Source organism: Callithrix jacchus, chromosome 13, assembly GCF_049354715.1.
Source record: "Callithrix jacchus isolate 240 chromosome 13, calJac240_pri, whole genome shotgun sequence".
NCBI lineage: Eukaryota > Metazoa > Chordata > Mammalia > Primates > Cebidae > Callithrix > Callithrix jacchus.
Genome location: NC_133514.1, coordinates 71,359,721 through 71,378,654, shown reverse-complemented (window position 1 = coordinate 71,378,654; position 18,934 = coordinate 71,359,721). Strand labels below are relative to the sequence as shown.

Sequence of the window (18,934 nt, the reverse complement as noted above, 5' to 3'; positions counted from 1 at the left end):
TCCCAACACTTTATTAAACAGGGAATCCTTTCACCATTGCTTGTTTTTGTCAGGTTTGTCAAAGATTAAATGATTGTAGATGTGTGGTGTTGCTTCTGAGGCCTCTGTTCTGTTCCATTGGTCTGTGTCTCTGTTTTGATACCAGTAGCATGCTGTTTTGATTATTGTGGCCTTGTAGTATAGTTTGAAGTCAGGTTGCGTGATGCCTCCAGCTTTGTTCATTTTGCTTAGGATTGCTTTGGCTATGTGGACTCTCTTTTGGTTCCATATGAAGTTAGAAGTGGTTTTTTCCAGTTCTGTGAAGAAGGACATTGGTAGCTTGATGGGGATAGCATTGAATCTATAAATTACTTTGGGCAGTATGGCCATTTTCACGATTTTGATTCTTCCCAACCATGAGCATGGGATGTTTTTCCATCTGTTTGTGTCCTCAGTTATTTCATTGAGCAGTGGTTTGTAGTTATCCTTGAAGAAGTCCTTTACATCCTTTGTTAGTTTTATTCCTAAGTATTTTGTTCTCTTTGTAGCAATTGTGAATGGGAGTTCACTTTTGATTTGTCTCTCTGTTAGTCTGTTATTGGTGTATAGAAATGCTTGTGATTTCTGCACATTGATTTTGTATCCTGAGACTTTGCTGAAGTTGCTGTTACCAGTTTCAGGAGATTTGGGGCTGAGATGATGGAGTCTTCTGAATTTACAATCATGTCATCTGCCAATAGAGACAATTTGGCTTCCTCTCTTCCTATTTGAATATGCTTTATTTCTTTCTCTTGCCTGATTGCCCTGACTAGAACTTGTAATACTATACTGAATAGGAGTGGTGAGAGAGGGCATCCTTGTCTTGTGCCAAATTTCAAAGGGAATGCTTCCAGTTTTTGCCCTTTCAGTATGATATTAGCTGTGGGTTTGTCGTAAATAGCTTTTATTATTTTGTGATACATGCTAGCCATGCCTAGTTTATTGAGGGTTTTTAGCATAAAGGGCTGTTGAAGTTTGTGAAAGGCCTTTTCTGCATCTGTTGAGATAATCATGTAGTTTTTGTCTTTGGTTCTGTTTATGTGATGGATTACATTTATAGACTTGTGTATGTTGAACCTGCCTTGCCATCCCCAGGATGAAGCCTACTTGATCATGATGAATAAGCTTTTTGATTTGCTGTTGCATTCTGTTTGCCAGTATTCTATTGAAGATTTTTGCTTCGATGATCATCATGGATATTGGCCTGAAGTTTTCTTTTTTAGTTGCGTCTCTGCCAGGTTTTGGTATTAGGATGATGTTGGTCTCATAAAATTAGTTAGGGAGGATTTTCTCTTTTTGTATTAATTGGAATCGTTCCAGAAGGAATGATACCAGCTCCTCTTTGTAAGTCTGGTAGAATTCAGCTGTAAACCTGTCTGGACCTGGGCTTTTTTCAGTTGGGAAGCTATTAATTGCTACCTCAACATCAGCCCTTGTTATTGGTCTATTCTGGGATTCAACTTCTTCCCGCTTTAGTCTTGGAAGAGTGCAAGTGTCCAGGAATTTATCAATTTCTTCCAGATTTACTGGTTTGTGTGCATACAGTTGTTTGTAGTAATCTCTGATGGTAGTTCGTATTTCTGTGGAATTGGTGGTGATGTCCCCCTTATCATTTTTAATTGCATCTATTTGATTCTTCTCTCTTTTTTATTAGTCTGCCTATTAGTCTATCCATTTTGTTGATCTTTTCAAAAAACCAGCTCCTGGATTTGTTGATTTTTTGAAGGGTTTTTTGTCTCTCTCTCTCTTTCAGTTCTGCTCTGATCTTAGTTATTTCTTGTCTTTTGCTAGCTTTTGAGTTTTTTTTATCTTGCTCCTCTAACTCTTTCAATTTTGATGAGAGGGTGTTAATTTTAGACCTTTCCTTGCTCCTCATATGGGCGTTTATTGCTATGAATTTCTTTCTAGACACTGCTCTGAATGTGTCTCTGAGATTCTGGTATGTTTTGTCTTCATTCTCGTTGGTTTTGAAGAACATCTTTATTTCTGCCTTCATTTCATTATTTATCCAGTCTACATGTAAGAGCCACTTGTTCATTTTCCATCATGTTGTGCAGTTTTGAGTTAGTTTCTTAATCCTGAGTTCTAATTTAATTGCCCTGTGGTCTGAGAGATGGTTTGTTATGATTTCCATTTTTTAATATTTGTTGAGGAGTGATTTACTTCCAATTACATGGTCAGTTTTAGAGTAAGTGTGATGTGGTGCTGAGAAGAATGTATATTCTGTGGCTTTGGGGTTAAGAATTCTGTAAATGTCTATTAAGTTTGCTTGGTCCAGATCTGCATTTATGTCCTGGATTTTCTTGTTGATTTTATGTCTCATTGATCTTATGTCTCGTTGATCTGTCTAATATTGACAGTGGAGTGTTAAAGTCTCCCATTATGACTGTGTGGGAGTCTTAGTCCCTTTGTAGGTCACTAAGGACATGCCTTATGTATCTAGGTGCTCCTGTATTGGGTGCATATATATTTAGGATTGTTAGCTCTTCTTGTTGCATTGATCCTTTTATCATTATGTAATGCCCTTCTTTGTCTCTTTTGATCTTTGTTGGTTTAAAGTCCGTTTTATCAGAGACTAGGATTGCCAGTCCTGCATTTTTTTTGCTCTCCATTTGCTTGGTAAATCTTCCATCCCTTTATTTTGAGTCTGTGTGTGTCTTTGGACATGAGATGGGTCTCCTGAATACAGCACACCGATGGTTCTTGGCTTTTTATCCAATTTGCCAGTCTGTGTCTTTTGATTGGGGCATTTAGTCCATTTACATTTTATGTTAATATTGTTATGTGTGAATTCGATCTTGTCATTTTTATTACTGGTTGGTTGTTTTGCCCTTTGGTTGGCATAATTTTCTTGTTGCATCATTGGTTTTTACCATTTGGTTCTTTTTTTGCAGTGGCTGGTACTGGTTTTTCCTTTGTGTTTAGTGCTTCCTTTAGGAGCTCTTGCAGGGCAGGTCTGGTAGTGACAAAATCCCTGAGCAATTGCTTGTTCATAAAGGATTTCATTTCTTCTTCACTTATGAAGCTTAGTTTGGCTGGATATGAAATTCTAGGTTGAAAGTTCTTTTCCTTAAGGATGTTGAATATTGTCCCCCACTTTCTTCTGGCTTGTAGGGTTTCTGCTGAGAGATCCACTGTGAGTTTGATGTGCTTCCTTTTTTGGGTGACCCGACCTTTCTTTCTAGCTGTCCTTAGTATTTTTTCCTTCATTTCAATGCTGGTGAACCTGACAATTATGTGCCTTGGGGTTGCTCTTCTAGAGGAGTATCATTGTGGTGTTCTCTGTATTCCCTGTATTTGAATGTTGGCCTGCCTTGCCACATTGGGGAAGTTATGGATAATATCCTGAAGAGTGTTTTACAGCGTGGATTCATTCGTCATCTTCTGGTACCCCGATCAGGCATAGATTAGGTCTTTTCACGTAATCCCATATTTCTTGAAGGCTTTGTTCATTTCTTTTGACTCTTTGTTCTCTTTTCTTGCCTTCTCATTTTATATAACTGATTTGATCTTCAATCTCTGATATCTTTTCTTCTGCTTGATGTATTCGGCAATTGAAACTTGTGTATGCTTCATGAAATTCTTGTGCTGTGTTTTTTCAGCTCCATCAAGTCATTTATGTTCTTCTCTAAGCTGGTTATTCTAGTCTGCATTTCATCTAACCTTTTTTCAAGGTTTTTAGTTTTTGCATTGGTATAGAACATATTTCTTTAACTCAGAGAAATTTGTTGTTACCCACCTTCTGAAGCCTGCTTCTGTCATTTCGTCAAATTCATTCTCTGTCCTGCTTTATTCCCTTGCTGGTGAAGAGTTGTGAACTCATGGTCGGGGAGAGATGTTCTGGTTTTTGATAGTTTCATTCTTGTGCTGGTTTCTCCCAATCTCTTGGTTTTATACAGTTTTGATCTCACGTAGCTGCTTGGGGAGGCAGCCTTTTCTTTGTCTGCCTGCGGAGGTGCCGCTGGGCTGCCACAGATTCAGTGGAGCTGCTGTGTCTTTTATTTACTTGGGAAAATTAGACCTGTTTCTATAATGGCAGCTTCTTTTCTGCCCGTGGAGCTGAAGCATTCCTAGTCGCTCTCTAACTGACTTTCTGGGTGCCTAACTCTGGAGTGAGAGTTTTTTGGCTTTCTGGTCTTTGTGTGGCAGTTGGGAGACATGTGTCCTGCCATTTGGGCTTTTTCCCTGTGTTCCATGCCCCTTCTTACTGGGGGGCGGGTAGCTCTGTCCCACTGGCCCTTTGGCTTTCTCAGGGTCAGCCAGTGCTTCCGCCTAGATCTGTGCTGACTTCGACCCCAGGGCTGAAGTTGCTGTTTTGCCCTCTTCAGGCAGCTCACTAAGGCTTTTCAGCCTGGCAAAGATCTGTTCTGTGGGTTGTAGAAGGCTTGGGTAGAGTGCTATATCCAAACCCAAGTTCCAGAGGGGGAGATCCCCTGGTCCTCTGGTTGGTTGCATGCTCCTCCTGGGTGGGTAGACAGTGGGTATAAACCAAATAGGGCCAGTTGCAGCTTGCCTCAACTTGCCCTATTTGGTTTATACCCACTGTCCGACAAGACCCACAAAATGAACCTGGTACTTCGTTTGGAATTGTGGAGACCACTCGGCTTCTGTGTCTCTCTCGCTGGGAGCCACTTTCCGGAGCTGCCTCTTATTGGGACATCTTGGGATCCCAGGAATTTGTTCTTTTTAGCAGTATACTTTTAAAATAGGTTATTTTCTTTGATTATCTAATTACATTAGAATAGTGAGGATCAATATTGATGTCACTAAAAGCCGTACATAATGGAAGATGGAACACTTTGGCTGTAAATATGAAGCAGTGTATTTGTGGCAAAATCAGCATTTGTTCTTAATTCCTTTTTTCCTATTGCATTTCTGTCCTCTCATTTCTTACTCCTCTTTCCATCTCAAACTACTCTCTGATCTTTAACATAAATGTACATGACTATTAATTATCATAGAGACAACTTTTGAAGGATTCAGTTTTATTGTATAGGTAATATTACATCATTGGGGATATTAGAAAAAACAACTCAGGACAAAAGGAAAAGGAAAGTGTATGTGTTGCCCTAAACTTGACAGGAGGGTAGGTAATATTTAAATAAGGACACAGAACATCCTATTCTTTGTTTTTATTTTTAATAAATTAAGTCAGATGAAGCCCGTAAGTTCTGATGCATGAAAATTCTTAATTTTTTTGCCAGGGTTGTGCATGCCATTTAGATGACAGGTGGCATAACATACTAGAAAGAGTAATAGTCTAGGAGTCAGGCAACTTGGGTTTGGGGTGTGGCTCAGCCACTAATTTCATTATAACCTTACCTGATGGGTAGGACCTCTGGGGGCCATTTTCTCATCTGTAAAATGCAGGCTTTGCACTATGTGGTTACTGCAATTACTCTTAGATCTGTGATTATCATTTTACTGGTCACTTTCATCTTAAAACCAATACAAAATAAAACAAAAAGTGAGCATTTTTTAAAAGCCACCTTCCACAAAGCAAGATTTGTGCACACATCTGTGTAATTCATCTTCTTTGAGGCTATAAACTTTTCTTGATAGTTTAAACTCTTCATGAATCTGTTTTGTGGCCTAGTGATGTTAGGCTCTCATCCCTGGGTTACAACATGTAATCTCTTTCTGCTGTATTCTGGGAGCACTTAAAATCTGTGAACTAGCTCACAAGTGAAGCTCTTGGTATGGGCAGCCCTAACCCTATGTTATTCCATAGTGTGAGCCAAGTGGCCAGCATGGGAGGGATATCTGTGTCATGGTGGTTGTGAACATTTATCCAAGTCATATATTTTTCCTCTATCCATATTCCCCTTGAATTACATGTCTGGCCATATGGATTTGTTTACTTAATTTGAGATTGGTATATCCAGTCTCAGTTAATCTTATTTAGAACAGTTGGTGTTTTTTTTTTTACAGGTAGGTGAGTGGATTCCCTTTTGTGTGCCATTGTGTCCCCTTTTTGTGGCAGCAATCAGTTTTAATTTAAAGATAATATTAAATATCAGCATAAAAATGAGTAAGATAAGCAAACTACTTCTCAAACTTCAAAAATTAGAAGATTTATCTCAAAGACATGGTAATTTGTGAAGGAGGAAGAATACAAAAATCAGATTGCCTGCACATTTGTAGGAGATGAGGCTGCTTCATGAACCCTACCCCGCCTACAAAATTCCAGTAATCTCGTTTGTTAAAAGATGAAATACTGATTCTTCCCCTTTCATTTCTGAGACAGGTATTTGTTACATAAAACAAGCAGCTATTCCTTTAGAGTATGCCAGTGTTAATTCTTTCAGGTAGCAAAGGTATCTTTAGTAAGCTTGGTTCAGTTCTCTTAAGTCAGGAGTTCATACTTTGAGGCACTCAGACTTTGAGCATTCATTGTATTACACTGATTTTGTGCTCAAGATCAAAGACAAACAGGGAAATGACAATTCTTAACTGGTTTTATATAAAAACCTTGAATGCCAATAACCTTTGGTATCATCTGGCTTAGTCCGGCCTTTTGGGAGTTGTTTCTAAAATAGGCACATCCATGGTCATTCACTCTCCACTGAAAATCTACGGTGATAACTGACTTCCTATTGAAATAATGATTTCCTGAAGAAACTTTGCTTTGTTCTAAGCTAAAATTTATGTGGCTTGTCTCAACATAGTTTATAAAAGGATATTCAAAATAATACATAGAGCCTGATGAGAAAATGTGCTAAAGCACTTAGTAAAATTTAAAACACAATTCAAAAAATCACATTATTATTTTCATTATTATACATGCTTGGGTTTCAAAGCCCAGAAATTCTTTTATTATTAAAGTATCTTACCTAGTGGTCTCTCCCTAATAAGTTGTCTTTTTTTTGTATGCTAGGCCATGCGGATTAAAAAGTAAAATTTCAAAAAAATACACCTACCGAAGACATTAAGCCAGGGTTTTTCAACCTTGGCACTGTTGGCATTTTGAACCAGATACTTTTTTGATGTATAGGGCTGTTCTGTGGATTATAGGTTGTTTAGCTGCATTCCTGACCTCTACTCATTAGAATCCACAGTTGTCACAACCAAAGTATGTCCAAAGATTACCACATTTTACCAGAAGCCAGAATCACCCCTGGTTGAGAACCACTGCATTAAACAAACGGACAATTATGATAACTATTTAACATCAAAAATATTTGAATGAATGCTTTCCCACAAAGGATAATGTGGCAAACTTTGGCTGACCTGATAAAAATGCAATATAAAAACTTCATGAGATTTACTGAATTTGCTTGTTTTCTTGTTACATGTTGAAAAATCCAAAACAGATAGTACGAGGTGAAGTAGAGTTCAGATATCCCACTTGTTCTGTCACTTAAAAAAAAGTGTTGTAAAATTCACATAGACACGTGTATATAAATGGAAGTAGTCATTTTAATATCAGTTCCCTGACTTTGGAATAATCTTGGCAAATTGGAAAGCTGGCCCACAATAAATTGGTTGTGGTGATTCCAGTGTGGTTCTGATGAGGGCTGCAGGCATATTCCTATCTATCCTCAGGATTGTGTAGCTGGGGGCCCTGTACCAGGAATTTTCCTGAGAAAGATACCAAGAACTAGTGGAAGCTTTGTCACCAGCCAGGAGACAGCAGCTGCCCTGGGCCAAGTTTGAGAATCCTTCGGGTTGACTGGTTTCACTTCTGCCAACTCACTGGTGAATGTTGCAGTGGCCAGCCCCAGGATAGCACAGTGATTCACACTGGGGACATTCCTGCATCTTCCAGTTTGGAAGGTCTGAAGAACAGGGGAATAACTAAAACAATATGACTCATGATGCCCCCCGCTTCCCACATGGCATTTTTTGTGGAAGTGATTGCTATGGGCAGAAGAATCTATGTGGGTAGAAGAATCTTTGTCAGGAAAATCTCTTTCATAAAAAGCTTCAGCCTCAACACCTACCCCAGGAGTTAGCACTCTGAGTAACCCTGGGTCTTTCCAGGATATCACTTTGTTTACCAGGCTTTAAGGAAAGGTTGAAGACTCCTGGCACTCCAGGGTTCTCAGTCCAGTGAATTTCTGTAGGCAAGAAACATTCTCCTCCCACTTGGAGATCACTGAAGCATGACTTAGGAACCCCGCTACACTTAGCTGGACTGGGCAAGAAAACGGTTGAGAACAACAAGGACCCTAACAATTTTTGACAAACAGAATTTAGACTTAAATGCTATTCATTGTAAGACTTTTTTTCCTTTTCAATTTTTTTTTTCCATTCTGTAGGCAGCCTACAATTTAGATAGAGAAGAATACATTGATTTTTTTTTTTTTAAGAAGATGGACAGGTTGAGTCAAAGGTTTCCATGTGCCTAAGGTCATGGCATATTAATAACAGATTCTGGGCATGAGAATTTAGAAGCCCTATAACTAAAATCTCTCATGACTTAGTAATTTAAGTATTTTACTGACACCAGGTTCAGATATCATCAACTTTGAACTACAGCCTGATATGTGAGTCATTATTAAAAACCATCTTTGACAGCTCCATGGCAAAGGAATTTAAAGGAGAAGAACATAATTCAAATGAATCTAAAGTCCATTTTACTACTCGTCAGTTGTCAGGCCAATTTAGGAAAAAATTCAAATATAAGTTTAAGTAATCCAAATACAAAATATTCGATCACTTTTTTCCTATTGGGTATATGTTTCTGTACTGTTTATATGAGGACCAATGGAAAAAAATACAGTGTAGTGTGTGCATAGAGGCTTGGAATCAGTTGGAAGTACTCTAAGATCTAGTTCTCTTGCCCTATCTAACATCTTTAATTTTAATTTTATTTTTTCTTTGACAAATAATGGTTGTACATATTCATGAGATACATAATGATATCTGCATACATAAAATGTATATTGATCAGATCAAAATCATTACTATATTCATTATGTCAAACATTTGTCATTTATTTTGTTGGGAATGTTCAGCATACTCCTCCTAGCTATTTGAAACTGTGGAATATTATTAAAGTTGTCCTACAGTGCTATAGAACACTGGAATTTATTCCTCCTATCTAGCTGTAATTTTGTATCTTTTAACAAATCTCTCTCTATCCGTCCCTCCCCAGTGTCTAGTATTCTTTCCCACCTAACATCTTACTTGTTGGAGGATGTCACTACTACATACCACGAAATATGATTTCTTTCCAAATGACTGCTCTAGTTTTAGATAGTCTTTTTACTTTTTCCTTCTCCAAATACTGACATTTTTCCTTTGGAATTTTTAAAAGGCATATTTTCATTATGCCTCTTTGGAGTTTGTATAAATTACTCAGTCTTTTATAAATTACTCAGCCTTTTATGGAGTGTAACTTTATATACATTAAGAATCATCTTTTAAAGCTCGAAGGAATTTATAGTAGTATTGAATATTCCCTATCTTTTTTTCAGAGCTAATTCTGTTATTTTTTTAAACTATGTGTATTTTATACAATATTCCAAGAAAGAGGATTATGTACAAATGCCCACAATAGTAGAAATGTTTTGGTCCCATCAACTATGAAGTTAGCTAAATCCAAATCATTCTTATTTCAGTTATGCTAAATCTATCTCACCTTCCCTTCTCAGGCAGTGGAGAATATTTGTGCTACATCTTTGGTAAAACATGTTTCCTTTTTTCTTCATGTTTTATTTTTCACCTTTTCCTGGCTTATCTCAGGTATATTGACACTTCTGCATTCCAGACAATTAACTATGTAGGTATTTAAAATGTTCTGTTCAATATGGTAGCCAGTAGCCATACGTAACTATTGATCATTTTTAATATGGTTGCTCTGGATTTTAAAGACCAAATATTAAAAAAAATCCCAACATTAAATGGGTCCTTTAAAAATATTGATTATATATTGCAGTGTTAATATTTTGGATATATTGGGTTAAATAAATATGCTATTAAAATCCATTCACCGGTTTCTTTTTACCTTTTTACTCTGGCTGCTGGAAACTTTCAAAGTATACATGCAGCTCACCTCATACTTAGTTCCTATATAGTTGCTTTGCATTATAGCACCCGGATTCAGAGTTTTATTGAAGGTCTGATAAGTATCAGTTGTATTGAAAGGAGATTTACTGTCATCATAGTCCACAAATACTTCCCAGTACATTTACCTACTCCCCTGGCATTCTTAAATGTTATCAAAGTTGATTTATTTTTTCTTATTGTTTTCAGTCCACAGATTTGGCCCTTTTTGATTTCTTTTTCTGTGTTGTCTCTGTGCTGTTGACTTTTCTTTAGTAAGAGAATTAAGATACACTCTTGCAAAGTCGTGTGCCTTGTTTGCTTGCCAGCCTGTGGAAATAAGGGGCCTTAGAGTGTGGCTTTGATGTCCACTTTGAAGTAGGTAAATCTGCTACTTTGAATGTGAACAGGGATCCTCGGGAAGTTGATGTTGTTTCTCTGTCTTTTCTTCTAAAATAAGTTTGGGATGACCAATTAGAAGGTATTTATAAGAGCCTGTATACTTTACTTCATGGTAGTAAAGGTTATTAGCTTATTAAAAAGATGATCATGAACACTATAATGTAGTTTTTAAAGTTTCTTTTTTTAAAAAAAGTGCCTATTAACTTCTTTTAAGCTTGTTTTAAGTTTTAAGTGAAATTTTACATACACTTCACAGCCTTTTGTTGACTCCATCACCTCGGTGCCTCCTTAAAAGGAATTTGAGTCAGCCTCTTGACTGGCCATTTGGTATCATCTCTGCTGAGAGCCTCACGGAATCTTTTTCCGCTCATTCAGATCACGGTGTGGAATTCTGTGGGCAAGACATCACTAACCCATTTTAGGACAGTGAAAAGCAGAAAATCAGAAGGCTTTATTTTGGTTCAGTGAATTTGTCTGTGACTGTGGAGCTAAAATATGAAACAAACCAGCTCTGGAGACTCAGAGTCTTGCATGTATAGTGGGGTGATTAGATAAGTGGTCTGCTGGTGACATGGATGTGATTCATGCTCTATCCACTGATGACTAAACTTTCCAAATACTTTCAGTGTACTGATAATACATTTCTTGGATGCTAAATATATCTAACTGTTAACAGCTAATTGTCTGTTGGGCTCGTTGTTACCCTTAAATGCTAAGGTCAGACTGTCCTTCTAGTTGTGTAGATAGAAGAATATGTGTGGCAGAGGCCAGGGAAGAAAATCTATAAAAAAATGCGGGTGTTCTTTTAAAAGTTTGTTAGTTTAAAATTTTGAAAGTAATCATTTTAACTGCAGTTAAAACTGTTTACATTTTTTTCTTGTTATTTACTCTTATTCAGTTCAGAACAGAATCATAGAACTTTACATCTGGGGGGAAAAAATCTTGAAAGATCATGTGTTTCAAGCTCTTAATCTTTCCCTGTTCCATATTCGTGTATTGAGTTTAAACAGGTAAATGATATTTTCAGTCTTTATGCTAACTGATAGCATGGGTTAACCCAAAGTCTGGGACTTTGACATTTAGGCTTAGTGTCCTTTCTCCCAGGGTTGGACTTTTCACTCAAAAATTTCAGGTTGATCAAGGCATCTGGGAATTCATTGTTTTTAATTTCAGAGAGCCAACACCTGCCTGTCTGATTCTCAGTGTATTTATAAAATGATAGGTCTTGGATAGATAATTTCTAAGATTATCTTTTTGCTCCCACAAATCACAGCACAGAGTTCTTTCCTGTTTTTTTTTTCTTTGATGTGGACAGTATTCTTACCTCAGATACATATGTTTTCAGTCTTTTAAAAAGCCAGTTCTGTTTCAAGGTTATGCTAACTAACATTTAAAATCCATCACTACTTGGGGGCTTGGGGTTGGGGGTCACAGGTGCATGGGCCACACGCATACCCCGAGATATCTCTATCTAGGTCAGCAAGCGGGCTCCAGGAGGGAGGAGGAGGCTGAGGCTAAGCTGCTGAGGCTTTGAGGTTTGATAATAGAAGTACTGCTCTGTTGTTTTCTTCCCTGGCAGCATTTGATTCGCCTCTTTCCAATGCCTGTAAGTTGGGCAGGGGCGCCACTGCAGGTTGGGCTTGGGAGTTGATAGGAGAGCTGATAAGAACTCTCTTCTTGCAACACTAAGTGAGAAGGCCCACCTTCCATGACTCTGCACACACTGATGGCTGGATGGGCATGTTCTTTCTTTTTCAGCCCCTTTCCTTTCTCATGCCTCATTTAGCTTGATTCACTCTGAGTCCTGCTTGGTCTAGAAGTATACTCCAGAGAGAGTGTGGCTTGGAGAAGAGATCCCACAATTTAGAGAATAGTGGTTTGGGTTCTACAGCCATCTTTGTTCTGTGCAACTGGATACCTTTGGCCACATCTTATCACCTCTCTTTGGCCTCCACTGCAGCCTATATAGACGTAGCTGTCTTTTTCATTTGAATTCTTGTTGCAGTAAATAACATACACTTTAGCAATTACGGTGTGCATTGATTTCACGATCATTAATTTCTTCTAATGGCAACAAGAAATCCTCAGTCTACTTTTAGTTTCCTAAGAGCATGTGTATTCATGATTCCCACTATTGCTTAGGTGGATCGGCCCAGTAGCTTACAAAACAGATTCATTATTTGAGGCATGGGGGACAAAAGCAAAGGCTTTTGCAATGAGAATTGACCATTGCTGTGAGCATTTGGCTGCAGTCAACTGACTTCTTTTCTTGGTTCTGTGTGCATTGTTCCATTTTTTTCTATGTTTGATTCCGACTGACTTCCTGGCTGAGGTGACTGCAGTAATTTCTTACTCCTGACCTTAACTCAGCATCTCACAAAGGGCTCAGGTTTATTCTCAAGAAATAATTAATGCAGTAAAAGCATATGTCAGTTTTCATTCAGGGGGGTACCTACAGAGGGTCCCATGTAGGGAAACACTGTTTTGTTATGCTAATGTTTGACTTCAACTAAAGCAAAGCAGAATTAACCATGGGACAATGCTAAAGAGCAGAGATAACAGCAGAGGTCCCTGTGTGTAATTAGTACAGCCTGAGTGTGTTCTCATCTCCTGAGTTTACATGGGCAACACCAAGTTCTTAATTCAGAAAGGGACTAAACTCCTAAGTGTGTCGGGTTATTGCCTCTAATCTCAGGAAAGGACACCATATGACCTTGTATTTGTATGCTCTTGCCATGACAATTCCTTCTGTCAGAAGTGATTTTCTCCAAAAATATGGTATGTACATTTTTGGGCAGTCATTCAAAAAAAAGAAGAGAATAGCTTTTGTTAACCAGCATTTTTGAAAATACTATTTTGGCATATGAAAGAGGAATCAATAATACTTTGTAAAGGCAGACACTATGTGCTTTTTGATGTAATAAGAATCCATAATTTCATACACAGTAAGAAAATCTTTCTTCTTGATCTTCAGATTACCTGGATATGGAATTTTTAAAAATGAGTTTCATATACTTAAGTATTAGAGAAAGGTGTCAAGAGATTTTTGACACCAGTTATTTGTGAATTCACCTTAAAGCTTTGACTTGGTTTTGTCTTGAATGATATTGAAATTTGCAATAATAGTTGTTCAGTTCTTGAGAATAACAGTTAATTTATTTGTGTGGGGTTTTTTTGCCTATCCAGCTCCTCATATTGTCTTTTTTCTATGTATTACTATAATAATATAAAAGTGATGTGGCCAAAGAATTCAGCTGTCAGTTTTCATTATGTTCAACAAATCTTCCTCTTTAAATCTCTCATGAACTGTGTAAGGAGGGGGAAAACGTTACTGTTTACTCCCAACAGTTAGGGACATAGGAATTCCTCAACTTGAAATTGGATGGCATTCCATGTTTTGCCACTTTTTGCAAATTAGCAAAACATTTTCTGACATAACGGTACTAAACATTTGTCGTAAACAGAAAAAGGTTACTGTGGTCACAGGCCAGTCTACCAAAATATATTTATATTGCAGTGTAGATATCTTGTTCCTGTGGAAAATATTCTTAATTTAATTGACCACTTTAAGCGTGAATATTCTCTCTTATTTCTTATTTGCTTCAGTAATAGGAGTTTGTAGACACAGTATTTAGGTCATTAGCAGCCTAATTATTCTCCCATGGCATGGTGGCCATGGTTCAAATGCTGGCTTAATAAGATTAATCATGCTACTTTTAATACTGGAGAAGGCACTGTTGTGTTGTCAAAGTATTTAACGTTCAACCAGAACACAGCCTGTTAAGGTATGACTAAACTTGAGTTTTATGATTCTGCCTTTCATGGTTTGCCAGGTAATTGGAATTCTGCAGAAAAGGAGGGGAGAGAGGATAAGTTTTTTATGTATTTAGACACCCTTGCTTCTAGGTAAGGTTAGGAAATTTGGGGAAAGGTGTTTCTTTTCTTTTTTTTTTTTTTTGTACATCTAATGTTTTTGCAAAGCAGAGTGCATATCATTCGAAAATGGCCAGTTAAAACCTGTAAACCTCTGTCTAATGCAAAATGATATCACAGAATAAACTTGAATTTGTAATTTTGTAACTGAAATTTGCATATATTGTATTGAGCATGAGCAAATGCATTTTGGAGATTTAGAATAAACTGGATTTTATGAAATTCCTCATTGGTTGGGTGCTGCTACAGGGACACAAATGTGTCTTTGAGCAGCTGCTTGATTAAAAGCTGAGCCCCAGTCTGTCAGGGTGAGTTAGACTTGGCCAGGACTCAGGTGTATGTGATTGCATTTCATCTATTTGCTATCTCAACAAATGGATCTCTTTCCTTGAGTATTTATAGTTTGTCCTTCAGCAATGACTAGACATACCAATGACTGTAGATTCCAATGACCAGAAAGAGTTAATGATGCTTTTCTGTAGAATATTTCTCATAGTAGGTTAAACATTTATAGATCCAATAAGCAACTGAGAGTTTTCCACACTTTTTCATATCTTTGGAAGTTGTCTCCAAGCCTGATCCAAAGAAAATGAGGCCATTTATCTTTCCGGGGGTTTCCTTGCCCTCTCAACACCTATCTGTTCATGGGATAAGTAAGAGTAGTTTTCACTTGAAACCTGCAGGTTATCAAATAGTGAGGGAAAAAAATGGGAAGGTTACTGTTTCCTCTGTCTACCAGGTTTTATTATGGAAACTGTTAGCCAGATAATTGGGTTTAATTTGTAACAGAGGGGAAGATTTATATTGTAAACAAGAAAGTTCTTTGAAGATAAATCTTGTCAGTAGCTGTTGGAAGGATACTGGAGGAAGCTTTGAATGTTTTTTAATGGCCTACAATGGGAGGGTGTTTTTCTTTTTTCCTTTTTTTTTTTCTGCTAGACTACAAAGTGTTAATGGGCCTAGAAGGTGATAATTAGTAGATTTCACCTGCTTCTTTTTTATTTTTATTTTTTGCAAGATGGCTAATTAAAATGCATAAAAACCTTTCAGTTTTTCTCCCCAAAGTAAAACATACATTTTTTGACATCTGCCTTTTTTGACCTGCTGCACTCTTCCCTACTATGCTCTTTGTTTTATTGACTGCTTCTTTATACAGTTGAGAAGAGCTCTAATATGCTTATTTGTAACTCTTAAATATTAGGAGAATAAGTCCTACTTGTACATGTAAGGTGTGTACCAGTATTTATCAGTATTGTGGTATACATATTATACTCCTATTAAGTCATTTGTTGAGTTCTCATAGTTTCTACATTGGTCTTTTTATTATTTAGTTTTGCATCATTTTAAGTGTCCTTAGTTATACAGTCTTCTATATTAAAATATATCACAGATTCAACAGTTTCTATGTAATATGCACACCATCATTCACTCCATACTCTAGTCACACCGACTAATTTTTTCAACATTTTAAACACAATGTTAGTATTAACTTTGATTTTATAATCTGAAATGGTGCCAGAACTTTCTAAAACATTATCACAGTTACTAAATGGACTACAGTAGTATATTTTAGTTTTGTCTGATTTAAATTATCGAACTTGTGGAGTTTTTCAGCTTTACTGTTTGCAAGTTGTTCATCATCTCACAAAATATTCATGGCATTGGTAATGAATGCCCTGTTGTATTTGTATGTGTCTAATCAGTGCCGGATTAGGTTGCCTCTTTGTATATAATTTTAACATTTCTTGCTTATATCCATAATAATTTTGACTAAACGTTTGTGTGACTAAACCGTAAAATAATTATCTCATGATGTCTCTGATATAAATAATACAATTAGAGATGCTAAACTGAAATTTTAAGTTATACATTATTTTAAATACTTGAATTTGATTTATTTTAAATTCTCATACATATTTATTGTCATATAAATAAAAAGGTTTTAAAGTGTAGATAAGCCAGAAACAAGGTCTGATAAATGGGACAGAAGTGCTGAAACTCACAAACAGAAAAGTAGCTCATATTGTAGTCTTCCTCATTGTTCAGTAGTTATATGTGACATCTAGAAAATCTTACCTTTTTTTCAATCGTATCTAGAAAAAATTAACTGTAGTGGGTATTTTGTCTTCTTGATCATAAAGTCAAACCATCCATCTGGGAAGAAACAATCAAACAAAAAACTCTGGTAAGTTGATGTCTGTAACATAGATATAACAATTTTTTTTTTTCTTGAGATGGAATCTTACTCTCTCACCCAGGCTGGAGTCAGTGGCGCCATTTTGGCTTACTGCAAGCAGCACCTTTCAGGTTCAAGTGATTCTCCTGCCTCAGCTTCCTGAGTAGCTGAGACTACAGGTAGCTCTACCACACCCGGCTAATTTTTTTATTTCTAGTGGAGATGGGGTTTCATCAAGCTGGCCAGGCTTGTCTGGAACTCCTGACCTCAGGATGATCCACCCGCCTCAGCCTCCCAAAGTGCTAAGATTACAGACATGAGCCACCGTGCCCAGCCAGATATAACACTTTCTTATGCCAAATTTGCTAATGGTGACTGACTGCTGGCAGGATATTAAAATATTCAAGGATCTCACATTAACTGTCTCAGCAGAGAACTTGTGAATGAGCACTGTGATGAGTGAAGTAACATTTTGAGGATATTAAAGAGAGGGAATTCTACTCATGTCCCTTCTATTAACAACTTCTGGTTACTGCTTTCACAATAAATCCTCAATTAACTAAGCTGCATAGTAGAGTGGTTTTACTCTGGTAAATTAAGTCATGTAAGAGTTGATCAGAAACCCATTTTAATGTCAAGCTTTATTTTCAAACATCTTTATAAGACGAACTAGGATACTTTGGATATTAAGATACTATTTAATGAATATAATTATATTTTAAATTAAGAACTGTACATTGACCTGGGTGGGTACTTTTCTAAATTTGCGTTTTTATTTTTGGATTTAAGTTCCATGACCTAGAAGTTAGAGGAGTATGAAAAAGGTTTACTGAATGAATGACATAAATTTGTTGTCAGTTTGAACTTGCCTTCTAGGTTTGAAGTAAAAATAATAATGATTTTAAAATTTATGTGTAATTGATATATTCTGTTTAATTGAGACTGTATTTTTTTTCTCATGAAAGGCTTATTTGGAATATGATAGTAGGAATTTGGAAGTATTCCAGAACTCTATAAAATTCATATTTAATAATTTGCTTCATTTAGATTTATTTTGATTGGCATGTGATCTCTATGTTGTGTTCTGAAATATCTGAAATCACAACATCTTGATAAGAGTTTGCTCTATTTTTGAATTGGTTTAAATAGTAACTTTAAAATTTGCATTAATTGAGAGGTACCTTGTCACAACATTTGCTTTGTGTCATAGAAGGTTATCTATATTTGGAAGTAACATTTTGGTAAAAGGAAGATTATGGAATATTTATGAACTTTCTCTCTCACAGATTCATAGGTTATTAGAACAGGATGGAACTTTAGAGCTTTTCAACCACAGCCTTCTCAATTTACAGTTGAAGGAAGTGAGTTCCAGAAAGATTAAGTGACTTGTCCAAGGACACACAGCTAGAATAGTATAAGAAGGGTTATGACCCAGGAAATCTGGCTCCAGATCAAGTATTTTACCATTGAAAATTTTCTTCAGTAAACATAACATTTCTTAAAAAAAAATTATGGTATGAAGCTAGACAGGAATAAACTTTTACATATATTTTACATGCATTCCATTATGGTGAAGTCTATCTGTAAAATTATCATCATCCGAGATAATCATCTTCATTCTCATGATTAATTCACAAACTGAATTAAATGCGATTTAGTAGACAAAAAAGCATTTGATTACCTAAACATATATATAGATGTAACATATATCTGTCTAGATAGAAGATAGATGTGTATTACAGGTAGGTAGGTAGGTAGGTAGATATTTGTATCTATATGAATGTTTAGGTAATCAAATGCTTTTTTGCCTATTGAGTCACACTTAATTCTGTTTATGAATTAATCATGAGAATGAAGATGAGTATCTTGGATAAGGATAATTTTATTTATACTTCTCACCCATTTTTTAGGACTATTACTTCTTAATAAGAATACCTCCATAAGATAATGTACAGGAATAAGGATTCTGTGTAAAACAGTTCATTTGAATTCTTGGATTGCTTCATGGTTTTTGAAAAAGATTTGAAGAAGGAGAAAAATTAAATATTACTTGTTTATTTTCCTTGGTTTCAAGATACCAACAGTTATAATCTCATATTTTGTGTTATCAAATTTTATGATAAAGAACAAATACCTGTGCATTTTAAATCATTTTGATTTAGTCAGTTTCTTCAGAAAAAAAGGCTTTAGGGTTATTTTAATGAATATATATATATATATATATAGTAAATATTTTTATAATCATATGGTAGAAAACTTACGGAAACTTTTGATAAGATAGTATTTCTTAATCATAAGTCTGTTTTAGTAACAAAAATCAATAATGCAATCAGCTGAAATTAATGCTGATTGTTTTCTTGGATAAGCAGACAGAAAAAAAGTTATAGTCAGTTGGCATCAGGAATTACTGCAAGA

General features: G+C 36.3%; 1 protein-coding gene across 1 annotated transcript in view; it reads left to right on the top strand.

Annotated features, from left to right (window-relative positions):
• The window catches only part of CDH2 (cadherin 2), a 236,558-nt gene that overhangs the window by 61,663 nt on the left and 155,961 nt on the right, over positions 1-18,934 (top strand). The window lies entirely within an intron of this gene.